The following is a 6,140-nucleotide window of genomic DNA, read 5'->3' as shown; positions in this document are numbered from 1 at the left end:
TCCACCGAGGATGCAATACGCGGATCGTGCATTTTGATATCAAACCCCACAATATTCTATTAGACCAGGACTTCTGCCCTAAGGTATCTGATTTTGGACTGGCCAAGCTATGCCTGAATAAAGAGAGCGCTATCTCTATTGGTGGTGCAAGAGGAACAATAGGATACATTGCCCCTGAGGTGTACTCAAAGCAATTTGGAACAGTAAGTAGCAAGTCTGATGTCTACAGTTATGGAATGATGGTGCTTGAGATGGTTGGTGCAAGGGACAAGAAAACCAATGCAGATAGTGAATCTAGTAGCCAGTATTTCCCTCAGTGGATTTATGAGCATTTGGATGACTATTGTATCAGTGCTTCTGAGATTAATGGTGAGATCACAGAGCTAGTGAGAAGGATGATAGTAGTAGGTCTGTGGTGTATACAAGTGATTCCAACTAATCGGCCAACGATGACCAGAGTTGTCGAGATGCTAGAAGGAAGCACAATTGATCTGGAACTGCCACCAAAAGTGTTCTTGAGTTGATCTGCATCGGTATGTTCCGATTAAATGTTGCTCCCTGGTGCTAAGGTTGCACAACTGCAGATATTTTTTATAATTTGCAAAACTGAGGGAAGACATCAAACGTTATTTTTATGCTGTAAACAGAGATGAAACTGGACAGGAATTGCTGACCGAGGATGCTCATACAACATTGTATGATAGTGTTATTTTGGTCAGCTATACAAATATCAACTGTGTTCTGTGCACCGGCACTAAGATCACTGCACAAATGCATTAAATTTCAGTATTTGGATCTGGTTTAAACCCCGGCGAAATACATTACGAAATTAAAATTTCAACTTAACTCTTCATTCTAATTCAGATCAGTATCGCGACGCCTAATTGTTAAAAATACATAAACTGAGAACTAGAGATTTGGTATTCATAGCCGGAGCTTACCAAAGTTAGAGTGGCCAGCCAATGCTGTCATAGCTCATATTTCAGCACTTAGAAGTAACTATTGGGTGCAGGCGGTGCGTATAAGTGGTTTTTTCACTCAGCCCATTCATAAACTCTCTAGAAATGATTCCAAGTTGTGGCAGTGTTCCACAACTGAAAATGGTTGCAGCTTGCCACATTTGAGACATGCTCACATGCATCAAATTTTGTTGTTGGTCTTTCACGTGAAACTAGTGATCGTTAATCCGGAGGCGCTCCTAGCAACTGTACATTTGCACTTGTATATATTCAGTCTATTGGACAGATGCAACACATATTCAGTAGTTAGCTCACATAGTCTGCTCATTGGACAAATGCACTTGTAGTCAGAGCTCACCCAAGTCGTACTTGTGAGCTTGACGCCCGGCGACTTGCACCAGCGACGATGAACTCGGCAAGTACAGAGTACACAACACGAACACAGTGGACATAGAGTTTTGGCGCAGCGAACTGACTGCTGCAATTTCTGGTTTAGTATTAAGTAGTAAGATACATGCGCATAAGCGCGCTTCTCACCCCACGCCTCAGCCGCGTCCATCCCCACGGCCCGCACGACGCGCACTACGCCACGCGCGACTTGCCCACGCTGAGCTATTCTCACGCCATGAGCAACAACCTGGCCAACAGCCACTACTCGCCATGCACGGCTCATAAATAATGCTCATGCATGGCGCTTAACAGAAAGCAAAGAAAGAAAAAGAACTGAACTAGGCACAAGGTTATTAACTAACAATTCTCCCCCTAAGCTTGTGCCCCTACTGAAACTACTCCCAACCTGTCTCGCAATCCCTGGAACCGATTCTTTGGCAGCGCCTTGGTCAAGAGATCCGCGAGTTGCCCTGATGTGCCGATGATGACCGGCCTGATGTCCCCGGTTTCCACAGCTTCCCTGATGAAATGGTACTTGATTTGTATGTGCTTGCTTCTCTCGTGGTGCACCGGGTTCTTCATGAGGGCCATGGCAGACTTGTTGTCTACCATGAAGTCGATGCCAATAGGTGTTGTTCCCCTGAGGTCGCCGAGCAGCCGTGCTAACCATATGCCTTGACAAGCACCTGAGGCGGCCGCAACATATTCAGCTTCACATGATGAGAGGGCCACTACCCTTTGCTTCTGAGACTGCCAGCTAACGACGTTGCTGCCGAGGGTATACAGCACTCCAGTCGTGCTCTTCCTTCGATCAACATCCCCGGTCCAATCACTGTCGCTGTATCCTTGCAATCTCCAGCTGTTGTCCTTTGCATACCGGCATCTGTAGTGGACGTGCCCGCCACGTACCGTACAATGGTCTTCACAGCAGCACGATGCTCCTCCGTTGGTTTCTGCATAAAGCGGCTCACATAGCCCACGGCGTAGGCCAAGTCCGGCCTGGTATTCACCAAATACCTGAGGCTCCCCACCAAGCTCCTGTACTCGGTGCCATCAACTGGAGGTGCTGTACTGTTCTCACTCAGCTGGGTTCTAGGCTCCAATGGTGTTGCACAAGGATTGCATCCTGTTAGACCAGCCTTCTCAACTATCCTCTCTGCATAGGCTCCTTGGCTCAGGGTGATCACCCCTTCTGCCTGCCTTCTCAACTATCCTCTCTGCATAGGCTCCTTGGCTCAGGGTGATCACCCCTTCTGCCTGCTGAACTTCAATCCCCAAGTAGAAACTCAATGGACCGAGATCACTCATCTTGAACTCTTTCTTCATCTGCCACTTGAATTCTTCTACTTTCTAGCAGCTGCTTCCAACAATGATCAAGTCATCTACATAGACACCCACCAAAGTCCTTGCAGCACCACTGCCACGAGTATACAGACCATGCTCAAGGGGACTCTGAACAAAACCGAGATTTTTCAGTGCACTGTCCAGCTTGATATTCCAGGCTCTTGGTGCCTGTCGAAGTCCATACAGAGCTTTATCCAGCTTGTAGACCTTGTTCTCCTGTCCTTCTACAACAAAGCCAGTGATGGATAAGTCCTTGCTGCTGGTCTTTTGTGGTCCTTAGCAGCAGTTAGCATCTTGTAGTCCTTTAGCATCTTGGACTGCAGGCATCTTGGACTATAGGACAGCAGTTAGTGTCCTCTCTAGGACAGCAGTTAGTGTCCTCTCTAGGACAGCAGTTAGACTAGTGTTAGACTAGCATTATTGGCTTCGTTTGCTGCCTAGCACCCTGCTGTATATATATGTGGCCACCCCTCCTGTTGGAAGGCATGGCATTGTGAGTGTGAATGAAGAAAACCTAGAAAAACTTCCCCAACTTGAGTGTCATCCTCTCAGCTCAATGAGAGTGAAAATTGAGCTACTAACATCTGGTATCAGAGCCGTACTTTCCTGTAGGTTGGATATCTCTTGCTCCTCCCCTTCGGAAGCCGCTGTAGCAGCGCAGCCACCACCAGCAGCTAGTGCAGCAGCAGCAGCAGCTGCTGCACCAGCCGCTGCAACAGCAGCAGCAGCTCCGGCTGCCTCTTCTCCCCCGTTCCCTTCCCCCTCTCCACGCAGCAGCCCCTTGGAGGCGCGCCATGTCCGACGCACCGTCTCAGCGCTCGGTCGCCTCGAGCGCACGGCGCCAGCAAGACGCCGAGCTCGCCGTGGCAGAGGAGCGCAGCCGAGCGACGGCTCAAGCCGCTGCAGCAGCGGCGAGGGCGGCCAGGCTGGCTGCAGCGGAGCTGGCAGCTGCCCGAGCGGAGGTGGAAGCAGCGGAGGCGGAAAATGCAGCGCGTGCGGCGAAGGTCGAGGTTGAGACCTTGCACGGCAGCCTCAGCGGCTCCATCGCCGGCGACACCACCGCCGACGGGGACCTTGAGGGGTTGGCAAGGGAGAGGGCGCGGCAGCGGACCGCGCGGTGGGCAGCAGCCCACCCCCACGGCGGCGGCCCGGAGGCCGGCGCGCCTGGCGGCGGTCCAGGGGGCCGCGTGCCTGGCGGCGGAGGCGGCGCCCCTGGTGGCGGCGCTCCTGGCTGGGGTGCGCGCGGCGGCGCCCCCGGCTACCACGGCCTCCAGGCGGTGGTCAGGGACGTCGGTCCCGGCGGTGGGTGGCCCATCCTCACCAAGACCAACTACGTCGAGTGGGCCGCGGTTATGGAGGTGAAGCTCCAGGTGCGGCATATGTGGGAGGCAGTCCGGTACGGCGATGTCGACTACGATGCGGATCGACGGGCGCTGGAGGCTCTCATCGCAGCAGCCCCGCCCGAGATGCAGTTCACGCTTTCCAAGAAGCGAACTACCAAGGAGGCCTGGGACTCCATCGCTGCGGCACGTATCGGCAGCGACCGCGCCCGCAAGACCACTCTCCAGGCACTTCGCAAGGAGTGGGAGAACCTGGCCTTCAAGCCAGGTGAGGATATTGATGACTTCGCCCTTCGTCTCAACACTCTGCTGCAGAAGGTGGTGCAGTTCGGCGACGACACCTACGACGAGGAGAGAGCCGTCGAGAAGCTCTTCCGCTGCGTCCCCGAGAGGTACAGGCAGACCGCTCGCTCAATCGAGTCTCTGCTGGACCTCTCCACCATGACGATCGAGGAGGCGATAGGTCGCCTCAAGGTCGTCGACAGCGACGAGCCACAGCCTCCCTCGAGAGGCATCTCCATCGGTGGGAAGCTCCACCTCACTCAGGAGCAGTGGGAGGCTCGGCGCGGTGACAGGAGGGGGGGGGACCCCTCTCCCTCGACTGGTGGCCGCAAGCGCGGCAAGCCGCGAAAGGGGCGCGGAGGTGCCCAAGCCGGAGCACGAGGGCGCACCGAGGGTGGCGCCCGCGGAGATGCTCAAGGCGGCACCGCTGACAGGCCCAAGGCGGCACGAGATGACGCCTGCCACAACTGTGGTAGGCCCGGCCACTGGGCCAGGGACTGCCCGCAGCGGAGGCGTGGGGTCCAAGCCCACGTCGCGGAGGCCCAGCCGGATGACGAGCCGGCACTGTTCCTACTCCACGGGGACATGGGGCCGCATCCGGCAGCACCGCCTGCCACCGCTCTACTCCACCTCGACGAGCCGCGTGCCCGAGTCCTCCTCGGCGACAGCTCTGACGACGACAGGGTCGATGGCTGGTACCTCGACTCCGGCGCCACGCACCACATGACCGGGCGGCAGGAGTTCTTCTCCGACCTGGACGTTGACGTAGGTGGCTCCGTCAGGGTCAGGGGACTCCTCTGCTGTGGAGATCAAGGGCGTGGGCTCCGTGATCCTCACCGCCAAGTCCGGAGAGCACCGGATGCTCACCGGAGTCTACTACATCCCGGCGCTGCGAAACTCCATCATCAGCCTTGGGCAGCTCGATGAGAGCGGCTCCCACGTGGTGATCGACAGCGGGGTCCTTCGCATCTGGGACCACCGTCGCCAGCTTCTCGCCAGGGTGGTTCGAGGGAAGAATCGCCTCTACATCCTCCATGTCAGGGTGGCCCAGCCTCTTTGTCTTGCAGCTCGCAGGGACGACGAGGCCTGGCAGTGGCACGAGCGCTTTGGGCACCTCCACTTTGAGGCCCTGAAGCGGCTCGGCGCCAAGGAGATGGTACGAGGCCTCCCGTGCCTCGACCACGTGGAGCACCTCTGCGATGTCTGCGTGCTGACGAAGCAGAGGCGGCACTCCTTCCCCCAGCAAGCGAGTTTCCGAGCCAAGGAGCGGCTCGAGCTCGTACACGGGGACTTGTGTGGCCCGGTGACACCGGTCACACCAGGAGGACGGCGCTACTTCCTGCTGCTCGTCGACGACCTCTCCCGCTTCATGTGGGTGATGATCGTCGGCAGCAAGGGAGAGGCTGCGGACGCCATCAGGCGTGCTCAGGCTGCTGCGGAGATGGAGAGCGGCCGCAAGTTGCGCGTGCTGCGCACCGACAACGGCGGTGAGTTCACGGCGGCCGGTACTGCGCGGATGAGGGCATCCAGCGCCACTACTCTGCGCCGTACAGCCCGCAGCAGAATGGCGTTGTCGAGCGGCGCAACCAGACGGTGGTGGGGAGGCCCGGGCCCTCCTCAAGCAGAGGGGCATGCCGGCCGTCTTCTGGGGAGAGGCGGTGGTGACGGCCGTCTACATCCTCAACCGCTCGCCCACCAAGGCACTCGACGGCATGACGCCGTATGAGGCTTGGCATGGGCGTAAGCCGGCGGTCTCCCACCTGTGGGTCTTCGGCTGCCTCGCGTTCGCCAAGGAGCTTGGCCCCATCGGCAAGCTCGACGACAG

The sequence above is a fragment of the Panicum hallii genome, chromosome 9 (genome assembly GCF_002211085.1).
Source record: "Panicum hallii strain FIL2 chromosome 9, PHallii_v3.1, whole genome shotgun sequence".
NCBI classification, from domain to species: domain Eukaryota; kingdom Viridiplantae; phylum Streptophyta; class Magnoliopsida; order Poales; family Poaceae; genus Panicum; species Panicum hallii.
This window is presented reverse-complemented; position numbering follows the sequence as displayed.